The 18,288-nt window shown below is 35.9% G+C and overlaps 1 protein-coding gene across 9 annotated transcripts in view; it reads left to right on the top strand.

Moving 5' to 3' along the window:
- The window catches only part of LRRC49 (leucine rich repeat containing 49), a 221,103-nt gene that overhangs the window by 129,291 nt on the left and 73,524 nt on the right, over window positions 1-18,288 (top strand). Inside the window, exon 1 of one of the 9 annotated variants that reach the window (XM_074234530.1) lies at window positions 22-550. The exons of 7 other annotated variants lie outside the window; for them this stretch is intronic. The gene's annotated coding sequence lies outside the window, so the exon portion shown is untranslated. Of the gene's footprint in view, window positions 1-21; window positions 551-943; window positions 1,129-18,288 lie in introns of those variants that run through there. One more of the 9 variants, XM_074234529.1, reaches the window with a different exon arrangement.

Consider the following 18,288-nt stretch of genomic DNA (forward strand, 5'->3'; position numbering starts at 1 on the left):
CCTGCTAATATAATAAAGTACTAAGTTGTATAGTGTAGGTAAAAAGTGGTTATATTCTAGAGAGTTAGGTAACTACGCCCGAGGGAAGGAGTAGAAACTCAATGTGGAGTTGGAGCTATATGTAATACCCTCACTTCTCCCTCATGCCTAAACTCTATAACTTTAGAGTCAGGTAATGGGGAGAGAATAGACAGAATCAGTTACTGATTGGAAGGGTCAGAAGGTATATGTGAATTAAACTTGAACTGGGGCTTGTTATCAGGAAGGAAGGGGCAGAGGAGGCAAAAATATTGAGTAGGATAGGGAGAGTTTCTTGTAGCCCCACCTGACCTTGTCTATATCTTTGCTGTATGAGAGTGAGCTAGCTATGGCAAGAAGTCAGAGCTCTCTTTCAGCAGTAGAATAGTTGAGACCAAGAAAAGTATTTTCTGTGGGATCATTTGTGTATTCCCAGTATTACTGGGTCCCAGTGCATCCCTGTTTCCTGCTGAGGAGGAGCTGAAAGGTTCTGAGTTTGAGACTTCACTCAAAGACTGACCCTACCGGATGCGTGAGTCAAACTTCAGTTGTGATCTGTGTTCTTTTTTTTGCCCACTGACATAGAGGAGTAGTCTTACGGTTTATCAAACTGACTTCAATCAATAGAACTCCTGGGGTCAGATACAATCTGGGGCTTTCTTAGTCTGAGAGAACCAGAATGAGGGTGGGGCATAGTCAAACAATAGATATCTTATTCTATATTGTTTGTTGATCTTAATGATTTCTGTGCCAAGAACAGTCTTATATACAACAAAATATGTTTTATGACTGTGACTAGTAGTTACATTTTGCCTAGAAACATATGGGTAGAATCATTAAGTTCTGAGAAGAGGCAGGGTTTGTTAGAGTAGGGCACCACAGCCAATTATGATTCTGTAACTCCATAATATTCTATTTCCCTTAGAAAGATTAGAAGCTTGGCTACTCAGAGCTGGAGGATAGAAGGTGATTCACTCTCTGAGAATCAGAGAGCTTGACATTGGGTTCCCCTTCCTTAACACCCCCCTCCCCATCCCCACACTCCTTGCAAGGGTGAGCATGAGCATGGGACTCCTTGGGGTCAGATCCCTTGTTTGCTGAATATATCAGGTTAGTGACTGCCAATACCATCTTAAATATATATTGTGGTTAGCATCAGGTAGGATTAGGACACTCACTCTATATGACCTTGAGCGTTCTACTGGAGTAAGAGATAAGGATCCAATGTGATTAAGAATAATGAGAAAGGGCAGCTAGGTGGCATAGTGGATAAACCACCGGCCCTGGAGTCAGGAGTACCTGGGTTCAAATCCAATCTCAGATATTTAATAATTACCTAGTTGTGTGGCCTTGGGCAAGCCACTTAACCCCATTTGCCTTGCAAAAACTAAAAAAAAAAAAGAATAATGAGAGATGTGAAATTAGAGGAGTTTAAAGACAGAAGAGACTTGGAATTATTTTCTCTGAAATGGAGAGTCTAGTAGAGAAAAAATGAAGATAAGAACCACTGAACATTTAGAGAAAATTTGAAGTTTATGAGTTAAGTCAACACAGTTCTACATCTTCTAGAAAGACTTTCTTGAATTAGGATTGTTCTACTTCAGAAACTTTAATGTTTAAGTCAGCAAATCTAAATTCTTCTGCTGGTTTTTAAGACTGCCCATAATTTTGTACCTTTATACTAGTTTAACCTAATTTATTATTATTTGCTATTTAATACCTGCTTGTTCAAGTCCACTGTCTTTCACTTACAATCCTTCCCCACTACTAAAGCTTGTATATAACTCATTCATACCTTTGTGTCTATACTCTTCCACTTTTTTCAATTTAGAATATCAATCTCCTCTTTTCTGTAGCTGTTTGTATCTTATACAGGCATTGAGAGCAAGTTTTATTACTGTTGTGAAATTTTTTTCTGATAACATTCTTTAAATTCTATATCAGTGGTGTAATGGTTAGGGCACTGGACATAGAAGATTTATCTACCAAATTTGTGACCATGGTCAAGTCACTTCACCTCTGTATACCTCAGTTTCTTCAATTGTATATTGGCAATAGGAATAACATATATCACCCAGGATTGATGTGAGGACCAATTAAGATATTTATAAATTTCATAGTACAGCACATAGTGTTTAAAAAAATTGAAAAAAATTTCATCTATTTGAGTAATTCCTTGAAAAATTTATTTATGTTAACATTCCTTTTTAAAAGTTTTTGAGTTTTCAATTCTTTCTTCCTCTAGCCTCTCTCCCACCCTTATAGAAGGCATGAAATCAATATATGAGTCATACATGGGAAGTCGTTCAAAACATAGTTTCACATTAACTATGTTGCAAAAAACCCCAAGAAAAATAGAGTGAAAAATTATATTTCACTTTGCACTTGAGTTTATAAACTGTCTGGAGATGCATAGCAATTATCATTTAATGAGGCCTTTGGAATTGTCTCAGAGTAGCTGAATTGATCATTATTAGTGTATTTTCTTAAATGAAATTAATGATTTTTTTCCCTATAAATTGTTCTTTGACCCACTCATTATATAGGATTAGATTATTTAGTTTCCAATACATTTTTAATCTTTGCTTCCAAGACCCTTTATTGAATGTAATTTTTATGGCATTATGGTCCTCAAAGGGTACATTTAATATTTCTGCTTTTCTGTAATTTTTTGTGAGATGTTTATTCCTAATACATGGTCAGTTTCTGGCAAGGTACCATGTAAAACTGAGAAAAAATTCCATTTATTTTTCTCTAGAGGTTTGTTAAATCTAACTTTTAAAATTCTATTCATCTCCTTATTTTTTTATGGTCTGATTTATCTAGGTCTGAGAAGATAAAGTTGAGGTCCCCCACTGGCATTGTTTTGTTTTCTCTTGTAACTCATTTAGCTTTTCCTTTAAGAGTTTGGATGCTATGTGATTTGGTATATGTTGTTTTGTTCATTTTGTTTTAGTAGTGTCCAACTTTTTGTGACTACATTTGTCAAATGGGAAAGATATTAAAATGGTTTGCCTTTTTTTCCCCTTGTTCATTTTATAGAAGGGGAAATGGAGACAAATAGGATTTGTGATTTGCCCAAGGTCATACAGTAAGTCTAAGGAATGGGGATACATACATACATACATATATATATATATGTATGTATGTATGTATGTATTCATTATCAGGGGTAACTTTTAGCAAAATGTAGTTTCCCTGCTTATCTCTTTTAATTAATTTTATCTTTGCTTTTCCTTTTTCTGAAATTATAATTCCTACCCCTGCCTTTTTTACCTCAGCTGAAACAATAGATTCTGCTCCAGCTCTTTATTTTAATTCTGTATAGGTCTTTCTGTTTCAAGTATGTTTCTTGTAAGCAAAATATTACTGGGTTTTGGTTTTAAATTCATTCTACTGTTCATTTATGTTTTGTGAGTGAATTAATCCAGTTTGCATTCACAGTTCTATTTACTGACTTTATATTTCTCTCCATCCTATTTACCACTTTTTGTCCTTCTCTCTCTTTTTTGCTTCTGACTCCTGCCTCCTTTAATCAACCCTCCCTTTTATCACCCCAACCCCCCTTTCTCTTATGCTTTTTCCCTACTTTTCTGTTGGATAATTTAGATCTCTCTCTCTCTCTCTCTCTCTCTCTCTCTATTTCTCTTTCTGTGTGTGTGTGTGTGTGTGTATATATATATACACATATACATATGTGTGTGTGTATAAAATTTATCTCTATATCTCTACACACACACACACACACACACACACACACACACATATATTTGGGACAGCCAAGTGACTCATTGGATAGAATGCCAGACCTGGCATCAGGAAGACACATCTTCCTAAATTCAAATCTGGCCTCAGACATTTACTAGCTTGTGTGACCCTGGTTAAGTCACTTAATCCTATTTGCCTCATTTCCTCATCTGTAAACTGAGCTAGAGAAGGAAATGGCAAACCCTTCCAGTAGCTCTTCCAAGAAAACCACAAAGGGGATTCTAAAGAGTCTGAGAACAAAAATGACTAAAAAATAAATACACACGGGGAAGCTAGGTGGTGCAGTGGATAGAGCACCAGCCCTGGAGTCAGGAATACCTGAGTTCAAATCTGGTCTCAGACACTTAATAATTACCTAGTTGTGTGGCCTTGGGCAAGCCATTTAACCCCATTGCCTTGCAAAAACCTAAAAAATAAATAAATACACCAATGCACACACACATATTCTTCCTTCTTTGATCTAATTTAGTTGAAGGTGAATTGCTCACCACTTCTCTTTCCCCATTTTTCTCTTCCACTATAGAAACTCTTCCTTGTGTGCCTCTTTTATGTCAGACAATTTCCCCTATTCTTTTTCTCCCTTCTCTCTTCTCCCCAGTGCATCTCTTTTTCTTATTCAAATTTTTGGAAACATTTCCTAATCCTATTTTATTTATTTTTTCCTATTTTTTGTTTGTTTATTTATTTGTTTTATATGATTATAATAATTTTGTTATGAGAGTAAACATAAAACCTTCCTCCCCCCAAAAAGATGAGAAACCTCAAGAATAGGGAGAGAAAAAAATCTACTTCAGTCTATACTCAGATTCTAATGTCTCTGTCTCTGGGATGAGTTGCCTTCTTTAACTTTACGTCCATGAAAGAAGTTGCTTCATTCCCCCCACACACACACACACAGTTGCTATTACTAACTGTATTTCCCCTCTACTCTATTCTTTCCCACTTCCATTTATTCTATTCTTCCTCTCCTTTCATCTTGTCCCTGTCCAAAAGTGAGTTGTATCTGAGTACCCTCTCCCATAATCTTCCCTCTTTTCTATCACCTGCTCCCCCTTTCCTTCCCCTCATTCCCCCTTATCCCATTCCTTTTTTCTCTTTTTTCTCTAGGGTAAGATAGGTTTTTATACCCCATTAAGTGTGTATGTTTTTCATTTCTGAGTCATTTCTGATAAGAATGAAGGCTCACTCACCCCCCCTCACCTTCCCCCATTCCACTCCATTGAAAAAACTTTTTCTTGATTTTTTTTTTTTAGTTTTTGCAAGGCAGTGGGATTAAGTGACTTGCACAGGGTCATACAGCTAGGTAATTATTATGTGTCTGAGACCAGATTTTAACTCATGTCCTCCTAACTCCAGGGCTGGTGCTCTATCCACTGTGCCAACTAGCTTCCCCCTTTTCTTGACTCTTATGTGAAATATCGTAGCCCCTTCTTCTCCTTTCTCTTCCTTCCAGTATTCTCCTTTATCACTCATTGACTCCATCTTTTTACTATATTATACCATTATATTCTGCTCCTTCCTGTGCCCTGTCTATATATGCTCCTTCTAACAACTCTTATAAATGAGAAAGTTCATATGAGTTAACAGTATCTTCTTTCCATGCATAAATACAAACAGTTCAACATCATTAAATTCCTCATAATCCTTCTCATTAACCCCCTCTATGGTTCACCTGAGTCCTTTACTTGAAGATCAGACTTTCTGGGTCAGCTCTGGTTGTTTCAATAAGGGAAGTTTGAAAGTCCTCTGTTTCATTGAAAGTCCATCTTTTCTTCTCAAAGAGGATGTTCACTTTTACTTGGTAGTTGATTCTTGGTTGTAAACCAAGATCTTTTGCCTTCTGAAATATTATATTCCAAGCCCTACAAGCCCTTAATGTAGATGCTGCCAGATCTTGTGTAATCCTGACTATACCTGTAGTAGTTGAATTGTTTGTTTCTGGCAGCCTTTTAGTATTTTATCTTTGACTTGGGAATTTTGGAATTTGGCTATAATATTCCTGGAAGGTTTTTTTTTTTTGAGATCTCTTTCATGAGGTGACCAGTGAATTCCCTCAATTTCTATGTTACCCTCTGCTTCTAGGATCTCAGGGCAATTTTACTGTGTTAGTTCTTGAAAAATGATGTCTAGACTCTTTTCCTGGATGTAACTTTAAGGTAGCCCAATAACTTTTAAATTTTCTTTTCTGGATCTGTTTTCGAAGTTGGTTGTTTTCCCAATGAGATCTTTCACATTTTTCTTCTAATTTTTGGCTTTTTTGGAAGAGCATATTTCTTCCTGACTTCTCTCAAAGTCATCAGTTTTCTTTAGTTCCATTCAGCATTTGAAGGAGTTATTTTCTTCAGAGAGCTTTTTTAATCTCCTTTTCCAACAGGTCAATTCTACTTTTTAAGGCATTCTTTTCCTCATTTGCCTTTTGTTTTTGTTTTTGTTTTTCCATTTGGCCTAAACTGGTTTTTAACATATTATTTTTTTCAGTTTTTTTTTGTATTTCTTGCACCAAGCTGTTGATGGGGTTGTCATGATTTATCCACATCATTCTCATTTCTCCTCTCAATTTTTCCTCTACCTCCCTTTATTGCTTGGTCAGATTCTTCTTTTTCTTTTGTTTGCTCATTTATTCAGCCTTTGACTGATTTACCACACTTCCAAGGCTTTGGAGGGTTTAGGGGACACCCCACTTTAATTCCTCCAAGGTCTTATGAGAGGCTCTGACTGCTTTCTTGCCTGTGCTTTAATATGTGGATGACCACAGTTCTTCCCCTCCGCCCTGGAGCTGTGAGGAGTGTCCCTGTTTGGCTGTCATAGTATGGAAGCCCAAACTGCAACCTGGATCCGAGTGTGGGCAAACAGCAGAGTCCTGTCCCAGGGAGAGTAGAGAGATTTCTGCAGTCTCACCCAACCTCCTTAATATTTCTGGGCTGTGCTCTGAATGAACAGGCTGGCTTCCTCAGGTTCTCTCCACAAGGCTGCTCTGAGGCGGGCACTCACTCCCCACTCTCTGGTGCAACAGAGTTCTCTCACCTACCCCTTCAAGCTGTTCCCAGTGATCCCTGGGCTGTGCTGTGGCTGTAGCTGTGACTGCAGCTGCAATTTTTTTCTAACACCTGTTAACAGTGAAACAGTCCTTTCCCACTGATCTTCCAAATGTTTTGGATTGGGCAATTGTATCACACAGTCTTTCTGTGGGTTCTGGCTCCTCTAAATTTTGGCTAAAGTCATAATTTGATGGCTTTTGGGGTTTTTGGGGGAATGAATTTTGGGGAATTCCTGCCTTCACACTACCATCTTGGCCCCATCCCGCCTTCATTCATATTTTTTGAAATCATTTCAACACAATCAGCTCATACCTATGTTCTCGGTCTATATATAGGCTTTTTAAAATTGCATTATTAATGATAAAGTTCTTAGAAGTTATGTATATATCATCTCATATATTAATATGTGCAGTTTAATCTTAAATCCCTTATGATTTTTCCTTCATTTACCTTTTTAGGTTTTGCTTAAATCTTCTATTTGAATGTCAAATTTTCTATCTATCAATGATCTTTTCATCAGGAATGCTTGAGAGTTCTAACTTTCATTAAACATTCGATTTTTCTCTCTGAAAAATTATACTCAGTTTTGCTGAGTATATGATTCTTGATTTTAATCCTAGCTCCTTTGCCTTCTATAATATCTTAGTCCAAGATATCTTATCCTTTAACATTGAAGTTGTTAAATTTCATGTGATCCTGACTGGTGTTCCATGATATCTAAATTGTTTGCTTCTGGTTATTTGCAATATTTTCCTCTTGATCTGGTAGTTTTGAAATTTGGTTAATTTTCATTTTTGGAACTTTTTTTTCTTCAATTGATATTTTATTTTTCCAATTACATGTTATGAAAGTTTTTCAACCTTCATCTGCATGTATATGCATATTTTTAAGTTACATAACTTCCTTCCACACCACCCTCTCCTGAATGGTGAATAGGTAGGTGAGTAATTTTTGGTATGTGGAATTAGGATTAAGGGAAAAGAAAGAAAACCATGAAATGGGTAAGAAATACATAAGAGAATTTTTTTTTTAAAGTGAATGTAGTGTTCATTGAGAATTCTGTAGGGGTTTTTTATTTATGGATCTCTTTCAGGAGATGCTTAGTAGTTTCTTTTAATTTCTATTTTATTTTTTGGTTGTAAGATAGCCAGGTAATTTTCCTTTGTAATTTCTTGAAATATGATATTTAGGCCCTTTTAAAAAATTACGGCTTTTAGGTAGTTTGATAATTATTAAAGTATCTCTCTTTGACCTTATTCAGGTCAATTGTTTTTTCAATGAGATACTTGATATTTTCTATTTTTTAATTTCTTTTGATTTTGCTTTGTTGTTTCTTGATTTATTATGGAATTGTTAGTTTCCACTTATCTAGTTCTAATTTCTGAGTTCTTTTCTTCAGTGTTCTTTTGTATCTCTTTTTTTTTCCATTTGACAATTTTATTTTTTTAAGGAGTTCTCTTCTTCAGTTATTTTTTGTATCTTTTAAAAAATTGGGTCAATTTTGCTTTCTAAGGAGTTCTTGTCTTACACGAATTTTTATATATCTTTCTTTTGACAATTTTTTAGCATTTTTTAAGATGTTACTTTCTTCAGTTTTTTTGTCTGTGCTCTTAAATTCTCTTTTCATAATTTTCTTGCATCACTCTCATTTCCCCCCACCCCAACTTTTCCTCTACCATTCATGCCTTTCTTTAACTCTTTTAGGAAATGTTATGTTTTGCCCACTTTGAATATTTCTTTAAGGCTTTGCTTGTAGCTGTTTTCACATCATTGTTTTCTGAGTTTGTCTTGATCTTCTTTGCCAGTATAATTGATTTTTATGGTCAGGTTTTTTTTTTTTGTTGTCTGCTCACTTTTATACTCTATTTCTTTACTTGGAATTTTATGTAAGAGTTGGGATCTCCTCTTTGAGTTGGGGGCTTGAACAAGTTATTGTCCCAAGCTTCAAATTTTTTTGTATTGCTGCTTTAAGAACTTGTTTGGGGGATCTATATGGTTTTAGTGCTTCTAAGGAGATTTTATCCTTGAAGAGTTGTGGTCACTCCTCTCCTAAGCTGCACTCTGTATTTTGCCCAAAAAAGGCTATGCTCTCCTGCAGATACAAGTGCTAGTGCTCTGTGACTGTGCCTTGGGCCTTGTAATTTATGACTAATCACAAATGCTCCCCTCCACCCTGGTACTGGGACCCAGTATATGAGTGATGGAGTTGCCAAACAGCGCTTGTATCTGTGCCAAGTGTCAGCTCAATGGTGCTTGTAATCTCTTTCTGACCTCTTGTCCAACTTCCTTACTGTCTTTGTGCTGAGAGCTTCCAGAGCTGCTGCTGCTATTGTTGCAGCTACCTTCAAGGCCCACTGACTCCAGGCTGGCTCCCATTCTCTGTCACAAATTTTTTTCCTTCCAATCTCTTCAGTTGTCTTGGGTTAAAAAAATGTCTCACTCTTACCAACTTATGAATGACTCACTTCACTATGCTGCTTCAGAATTCAGTTTGATACATTATTTTAAAGTTGTTTGGAGGGAGATGTTAGGGGAATTTCCATGGGTGGTTAAGTCTACGCTGGCATTTTGACTTCACCCACCTCTGTTTAATAAATTCTTTCTCCCCTCCCTCCCTTCATCCCTCCCTCCCTCTCTCCCTCCCTCCCTGCCTCCCTTCTTCCCTTCCTCCCTTTTTTCTCACAGTACTTCATTATGCAATTTTATAATTTATATACTATACAATTTATTGTGATTCTTTCCTATTGATAGTGATAGCCCTTGTTGCTTCCCTCCAAAGCACTTAAAATTATTTTTGGTGTGTAATTTACTAACTGGGATGATTAGCTTTTATTGGGAATCACATGGCTAAAATATCTACTGTCAGAATATTTTAGTATATTTTTCTATTGTTGATATGCTTTTTTATACAAGTAATCAACATTAAGTCATCTGATAATGTTTCTTTTTCATTTCCAATTTATTACTGTCAGTAGCATTAAATTGTTCCCTTTTTTCTTATCATGTAGGAAGTAGATGTGGCATTAAGAAAGGAAAATGTTGAGGGAAGGAATAAATACTTGAGTAATTGGAAAAAAGGAATTTCAGGTTTTGGGTTGAATGGCAGACTTTGGAAAAATGTGCACTTCTCTTTCTGCTACCCTGTCTTCCCAACCTTTTTTTGTGTAATGGACCCCTTGACAAATTCAGTGAAATCTATAGACCCCCTCCTCAGAATGTTTTTAAGAGTATAAAATAAAATATGGATTATTACAGAGAAAATCCTATCATATTGAAATGCAGTTATCAACATATATATTTTTAAAAATGTTCCTTTGGGCGGCTAGGTGGCCTAGTGGGTAGAGCACCAGCCCTGGAGTCAGGAGTACCTGAGTTGAAATCCAGCCTCAGACACTTAATAATTACCTAGCTGTGTGGTCTTGGGTAAGCTACTTAACCCCATTTGCCTTGCAAAAACCTAAAAAAAAAGTTCCTTAATCCTACGTGCATTGCTGGTAGGGACTATTGGACAAAAGAGACAAAAAGAACGTTAGCGACACCTGTTTGCTGGTATGATTGTTCCATTTCCAGTTATTTAAAAAATATGATTATAATTTTCTCTCATTATGGTAGTACATCATAAATTTTCATTAGGGATGCATGTATGTGTATATTTGAAAAGATGTTTTGTTTGGATAGGGAAATCCTTTAATGTAATGATCTACTTTATCAAAGCATTTCTGGGAATGCCTGGAATGTCTATTGGTAGAATGCATTGCAGATGGAAATGAAATTCTAGGAACAATCTCTTCAATAAAATATGGATTTATTTTACTAAAGCTATTCAGAGCACATAGACTTAAGTATGGATGTCAACACTAACAGCTGATTTGGGAGTACTTGGCAGGGCAGTGCCTTCTGAGGATAACAAAGATTTTTCCATTCCTGTCTTTTCATTGTTGCTGCACTTCAAATGCAGATGTAGAACAGATGGATTTTTATAGGTCATCTAGATTTCCAGAGTTTTAGTTTGTTATGATGTGGTTGTGTAAGATAGCAACATGTTGTTTTTTCTGTACACAGAATTTTTTTTTTAAGAATTCAGGGAAGAGGGGTGGCACAGTAGCTAGAACACTGACCCTGAAGTCAGGAGGACCTGAGTTTAAATCCAGCTTTGGACACTTAATAATTACTTAGCTGTGTGACCTTGGATGAGTCACTTAACTCCATTGCCTTGCAAAAAACAAAACCAAAAACAAAACAAGAAATCAGGGAGGATTTTTTTTTCCTTTTTAGTAATTAACATATAAATTTTATTCTGTAAAAAAATACTTGTTGAATAGAGCCAGAAACTTTTATGATGATAATTTCAAACTTTACTTAATACTAAGTGTAAGTCATAACCTATGTCCAGATTTAAATTAAATTAAATTATTATTAAACACTGCATGCATTGTAAATGAAACCATATAATTGATACATGCTTCTGAACTTGCTGAGCCTGCTTGATTGTGAAAAGTATGAGCATATTAAGTTCAATTAAACAAAAATGCTTTAAAGTGACTGTATTTTGCAAAATGCTGAGCATCTAAAGATGATAAAAACCTATATAATCTTGTTTTCAAGGAGCTTACAGTCTAGGAGAAGATAAGACTTTCTGTCTTATCTTACTTATTGTCTGCCAATTCTACCAAAATTAGAATATAAGTACACAAGAAAACAGTGACTTAAGGAAAATATCCACAAGGAGAAGATAATCAGTTCCAGATGCTGCTGAGAAGTCAAGTAGATAAGGATTGCAATAAGACCATTAATTTGACACTTTGGAGAAACTTTGGAAAGAACAGTTTCAGAGGTGACATTGTACTTTACCTTTCTCTAGAGGATTGTGTTCTTCTAGAGTCCCATTGACTTTTTCTCCTTAGAATGCTGTATTCAGTTGAGTAAAGGGTGATGAAGGGCCTCAATATGCTGCTATATAAGGATTGGTTGAAGGAACCAGGAATATGTAGCCTGGAGAGGAGAAAGTTGAGGTAGGTGGGTGATACAAGCATGTCTTCAAGTATCTGAAATAAAGTAATAACTCACTATATGGTTAAACTTATTTTCCTTGTCCCCAGAACGCAGATTGAGGAGGAATAGATAGAAGTATTTTGGTTCATATAAGTTAACCTTCCTAATACTTACAGCCATTCCCATTAAAATGGGGGTGGCATGTTCATGGATGAACATGGCTTATCAGGTATGTTATAGAAGGTATTTTTGTTGTTGTTTATAAATGACTTGGACTTGATGGCTTCTGAGGGATCTTCCAGCTTTCAGACTCTGTGATACTTCTGCGTTATTAAAATCAATAACCAAGAATATAGATTTCACCCCATTTGTTTGAATGTTTACAAGGTTGTTAAAGGTGGTGCTCTTTTTTTAAACCTTTTTTATGGTTTATTTTATGTATTACAATAATCTTGTTGTGAAAGTAAACATAAACACCCTCTCCCTAAAACAAAGGATAGAGAAATCTCAAGAGAAATGAAGTGAGAGAGAAAAATGTACTTCAGTCTGTGTTCAGATTCCATTGGCTGGGATATGTTACCTTCTTTGTCATAAGTCCAGCAGTGGAGTTGCTTTGATATCTTCCCACAGTCACTATTACTAGTTGTATTTCCCTTCATTCTATTCATTTCCACATCCATTTATTTGGTTCTCTCTCTCATTTCAACTTGTCCCTGGTCAGAAGTGACTATCTGACTACCCTCTCTCATGATTTTCCCCTCTCTTCTATCACCTACTCGCCCCTCACTCCACACTGCCCCCCTTTTCCCATCCCTTTTCTCTTGTTTTTTTCTCTAGAATAAGATAGATTTCTATACTTTATTAAGTGTATATGTTATTTTGTCTCTGAGGCATGAAGGCTCCTCATTCTTCCTCACCTTCCCCTATTCCACTCCATTGAAAAAAGCTTTTTCTTGACTCTTATGTGAAATATCCTAATTAGCCCTTTCTTCCTCCCCTTCCCTTTCCTCCCAGTACTTTCCTTAATCACCCATTGACTCCATCTTTAAACTATATTATACCATTACATCCAACTCCCTCCTGTGCCTTGTCTATATATGCTCCTTCTAACTGCTTTTGTAAATGAGAAAGTTCATATGAGTTATCAGTATCTTCTTCCCATGTAGGAATACACACAGTTCAGTGTCATTAAGTTCCTCATAACTAGTCCTTCTCATCCATCCTCTCTAAGTTTCACCTGAGTCCTGTACTTGGAGATCAAACTTTCTGTTCAGCTCTGGTTGTTTCAATAGGAAAGTTAGAAAGTCTGCTGTTTCATTGAAAATCTATCTTTTCCCCTGAAAGATGATGTTCAGTTTTGCTGGGTAGTTGATTCTTGGTTGTGATCCAAGTTCTTTTGTCTTCTGGAATATCATATTCCAAGCCCTATGAGTCCTTAATAGAGATGCTGCAAATCTTGAGTAATCCTGAATGTAGAGCCACAGTAGTTGAATTATTTCTTTCTGGCAGCTTGTAGTATTTTGTCTTTGACTTGGTAATTTTGGAATTTGGCTATAATATTCCTGGGAGGTTTTTTTGGTGGTGGTGGTGGTGGGGGGAAATATCTTTCAGGAGGTGACCAGTGGATTCCCTCAATTTCTATTTTACCCTCTGCTTCTATGATATCAGGGCAACTTTGTTATATTAGCTCTGAAAAATGAAGTCTAGGCTCTTTTCCTGGTCATGACTTTCAGGTAACCCAGTAATTTTTAAATTGTTTTTCTGGATCTATTTTCTAGGTCAGTTGTTTTTCCAATGAGATATTTCACATTTTCTTATAATTTTTTGTTTTTTGTTATTGTTTTGTTGTTTTTTAATTTCTTGCAAAGTCTTCAGAGAGCTTTTTTTAATTTCCTTTTTTTTCAGCTGCCCAATTCTGCTTTTTAAGACATTTTTTTCCTCATTTACCTTTTGGGTTGCTTTTTCCAATTGGCATAAACTGGTTTTTAGCATGTTACTTTCTTCAGTATTTTTTTATATTTCTTTCACCAAACTGTTGACTTAGTTTTCATGATTTACCTGTATTGCTCTTATTTCTCTTCCAAATTTTTCCTCTACCTCCCTTACTTATTTTTCAAAGTTTTTTCTGAGATAATCCATAGCCTGTTTCTCTTGGATACTTTGGATACAGAAGCTTCAACTTTGTCATCTTCTGAGTATGTATTTTGATCCTCCATGGGACCAAAGTAATTTTCTATGGTCAGTTTCTTCTTTTTTTTGTTGTTTGCTCATTTTCTCAGCCTATGACTGCCTTACTGCACTTCCAAGACTTTGGGGGGTTTGGGGGAAACCCCACAAGGACCTTAACTCCTCTAAGATCTTATGAGAGGCTGTGGATGATCACAGGTCCTCCCCTTTGCCCTGGAGCTGTAAGGAGGGTCCCTGCTCCTCTATGGTAGTGGAATCCCAGACTATGACCTAGATCTAAGTGGGGGCAAATAGCAGAGTCTTGCCCCAGGGAAAACAGAGAGAGACCTCTGCAGTCTCTCCCCTTCCTCTTACCATCTGTGGGCTAATCACTCTGGAAGTGCTAGGTGGCTCTGCAGGTTCCTGCTGGCAGGTTCCCACTTCAGGGGTGCTCTGAAACTGGCACTGTCCAGAGCTCCATGCTCACTCTCGTACTGCAGAGTTCTCTCACCACACTTGGCGATCCCTGGGCCAAGAGGTCTGGAAACTGCCCATTCTGACATGGACCCACACAACTCTATCAACAATGTGTAGTAGACCTTTTTTCTCACAATTCTACCAACATTGACTATTCTCATATTTTGTCATTTGGCAATTTGCTGATCATGAGATGAAATCTAAAAGTTGTTTTGATTTGCATTTTATAATTACTAGATAGTATGCGGTTTTTCTTTTGAAAATTGTGTTCATGTCATTTGACCATTTTCATTAATTTTTTTATTTTAAGGATTTTATTTATTTTGAGTTTTACAATTTTTCCCCTAATCTTACTTCCCCCCCACAGAAGGCAATTTGTCAGTCTTTTCATTGTTTCCGTGGTATACATTGATCCAAATTGAATTTGATGAGAGAAATCATATCCTTTTTTTAATTAAAGATTTTATTTATTTTGAGTTTTATAATTTTTCCCCCATCTTACTTCCCTCCCCCACCCCCAACAGAAAGCAATTTGTCAGTCTTTACATTGTTTCCATGTTGTACATTAATCCAAATTGAGTGTGATAAGAGAGAAATTATATCCTTAAAGAAGAAACATAAAGTATAAGAGATAACAAGATCAGACAATAAGATAACAGTTTTTTTCCTAAATTAAAGGGAATAGTCCTTGAACTTTGTTCACACTCCACGTTTTTTTATCTGGATACAGATGGTATTCTCCATTGCAGACAGCCCCAAATTGTCCCTGATTGTTACACTGATGGAATGAGTGAGTCCATCAAGGTTGATCATCACCCCCATGTTACTGTTAGGGTGTACAGTGTTTTACTGGTTCTGCTCATCTCACTCAGCATCAGTTCATGCAAATCCCTCCAGGCTTCCCTGAGTTCCCATCCCTCCTGGTATAGAACAATAGTGTTCCATGACGTACATACATATACCACAGTTTGCTAAGTCATTCCCCAATTGAAGGATATACTTGATTTCTAATTCTTTGCCACCACAAATGGGGTTACTATGAATATTTTTGTCCAAGTGATGCTTTTACCCTTTTTCATCATCTCTTCAGGGTGTAGACCCAGTAGTGGTATTGCTGGATCAAAGGGTATGCACATTTTTGTTGCCCTTTGGGCATATTTCCAGATTTCTCTCCAGAAAGGTTGGATGAGTTCACATCTCCACCAACAATGTAATAGTATACCAGATTTTCCACAACCCTTCCAACAATGATCATTATCTTTTCTGGTTATATTGACCAGATTTGACCATTTTCTATTGAGGAATGTTTTTTTAGTCATATATGCTTATTAGTTGTTTACATATTTTAGATATCAAGTTCTTGCCAAGAATATTTGTTACGGAAATTTTTTCCTTGGAAGACACCTTCCCTCTTATCTTAGATACCATAATTTTATTTGTTAATATTTAAGTTTCATGAAATCAAAATTATTTGTTTTATCTTTTGTAATTCTTATTATCTCTTGTTTGAATTAGAAATATATCTCCTTCCCATAAATGTGTAAAGTTTATGACTTCTCTTTTAATTTTTTGAGTGATATGTTCTTTAATATTTAGAGTACATATCTATTTTGAATTTTTTGTGGGATATGGTATAGGAGGTTAATCTAAGTCTAATTTCTGTCACACTAATTTCCAATTTTCCCATCAGTTGTCATATATGAAACTCTTCCTAGATAATTTAAAATTTCAGATTCATTCAGTACTAGGCTATTGAGTTCTATAATTTTGATTTTCCTTTGTCTGGTTTGTTACATTGATCTATTTTTTCTAATTTTTAATCAGTGCCACATTTTTTTTGCAAGGCAATTGGATTAAGTGACTTGCCCAAGGTCACACAGATAAATAATTGTTAAATGTCTGAGGCTAGATTTGAACTCGGGTCCTTCTGACTCTAGGGCCAGAGCTCTATCTACTGCACCACCTAGCTGCTCACTACCAAATATTTTGATGACTGCTACTGCTACTTTATAATAGAGTTTGAGGGCAGGGAGAAATGCTATTGATGCTTTTCTATAGTCAGCCAAGTTTTCTGGGAGATACAGAGACTATAAGTTGCCATTGTATTTATTATTTACTGTTTTTTTAAAAAGCATGCAATTCCATTCAGAATGGAGCCCTAAAAACTGCATTAAAGAGATTCTTTCTTATACATAGATAAAAATAATATAAAACCAATCTAGGATTGATATAATAATCTGTGATCCACTAAGTATTGATGTCTAGAAGGAATGTTAAATAGGGAGATATATTCAAGTATTTTTGCTATTGTCATGGAAAATATCCTGCATTAAGTTTCAAACAGAACAATTTCCTTATTTTTTTTTAAAAGAATTTCCTTCTGATGTTTCCATTCTTCAAGCACCTTTGTTGTAGTTAGCATTGTGTGAATTGTGTGAAACCCAGAATACTACAAAATTTTAGTAAAATTGAGAATGTTTGGCCTAGCCAAACTGGAAAAAAAAAGATAATTTTTAAAAAAGCACATATTGACCAGTTTATGCCATGCAGCTGGTTGAAGAGTATCCCATTAAATTAGTCCTTCAGTGAACACATGATGCATGTGGATCATGAAGTGACTCCAGATTGACTAGCAGGAGGAGAGATAAACTGGATCATATTTGGTAAATCTCATATTAATTTGATTTTTTCCATTGTTTGCTGCTGCAAAATCCTTGTCCTCTTAATCATCTATATTCTTTTATGATGCTGTAAAACTATGGATCATGGAGTACCACAATCCGAGAAGAACTGAAATTCCAAATAAAAACCAAAGGGAATGAAAAGATGTGGTTGGCATTTATCAGTCATAGGGTATAACTAACATTGACTTACGGGTGAGAAATGGTATAAGACATTATTGAAGGGCTAGATATGATTGGCATACCTCCTTCTCTTTCAAATAACAAGAGCAAGAGATAACAACTTGAATGCTACATTGGTACCCAAAAATCCTATTTTTTTTTAAAAAGAGGAAGACCTGTAGCATACAGAGTAGAGCTTTTTTGGAGGATTTATGAGAAAACATGGCCAAAAATTATACAAAATGAGAAGAGCAAAAGGGGTTATGATCTGACTCAGCGAAGATAGCACTTATCCTCATGAGGGATTTGTTTTAACAAAACTCAGCAATTTTCATGGTTCTGATTAACTTTAATTTTAAAGTTTATTAAGTCATCTATCACATAGTTTATATATTTTAAATAACACTGTTTAATATTGTTTTATTTGGATATATATGGCCATGTTATAATAGAAGTCAAATTTTTTAAAATTATGATTTACTTAAGCATTTCAATTAATTCTTCAGTAAATATATAACCTAGGTTCACATGTCATTACATCAATGCTTGGCAGTATTTCATTTCTCACCCAGCTACATACCTCTGAACTTTAGCTTCAAAACCTCAGAAGCCTTCGTCATCCTGCCAGATCACTTCAACCCAGGAACTCAACTCATACCTCATCTGCACTGTCCCCCCCGCCCCAGTCCTTGGAACTCCCCCTGGCTAGAGATGGAGAGCCCCTTTTAGAACTTTCATTTAAGTAGGGTGCTCAGTCAGCTATGTCTTACTTTTCCACTCACCTGTACTTTTCTTAACATTATCATCATGCCCCTTCCCCAACCTCCACCTTTTCAGCTTCCTTGTGTATATTGTCTTCCCCTATTAAGTTGCAAACTCTTTGAGGATAGAAATTGTCCTTCTTTTGTTCTCTTTCCTTTATCTGTATTCATAGTGCCTGTATGTTTATATTCACAGTGATTGGTACATAGTAAGCCATCAGTATT

This window comes from Macrotis lagotis, chromosome 4, assembly GCF_037893015.1.
Source record: "Macrotis lagotis isolate mMagLag1 chromosome 4, bilby.v1.9.chrom.fasta, whole genome shotgun sequence".
Classification (NCBI taxonomy): Eukaryota; Metazoa; Chordata; class Mammalia; order Peramelemorphia; family Peramelidae; genus Macrotis; species Macrotis lagotis.